We start from the raw sequence: 355 nt of genomic DNA on the forward strand, positions 1-355 counted from the left end.
TCCACCAGACTCCATGTAAATAATCACTACTTTTAGCTTGTATAGAGCAGCATATCTCCACCAGACTCCATGTAAATATGCACTACTTTTAGCTTGTATAGAGCAGCATATCTCCACCAGACTCCATGTAAATAATCTCTATTTTTAGCGTATATAGAGCAGCATATCTCCACCAGACTCCATGTAAATAATCTCTACTTTTAGCGTGTATAGAGCAGCATATCTCCATATGTAAATGGGTGAGTTAAGGCTTTATTTCAACCAAACCAAAGTTCTGATTGTTGGAACAGTAGAAAGACAATCCAAGGCAGCTTTTGATATTTTTATTTTGTTTCTGTCGACTTTGAATGACATG

This window comes from Etheostoma cragini, chromosome 5 (genome assembly GCF_013103735.1).
Source record: "Etheostoma cragini isolate CJK2018 chromosome 5, CSU_Ecrag_1.0, whole genome shotgun sequence".
Taxonomy (NCBI): Eukaryota; Metazoa; Chordata; class Actinopteri; order Perciformes; family Percidae; genus Etheostoma; species Etheostoma cragini.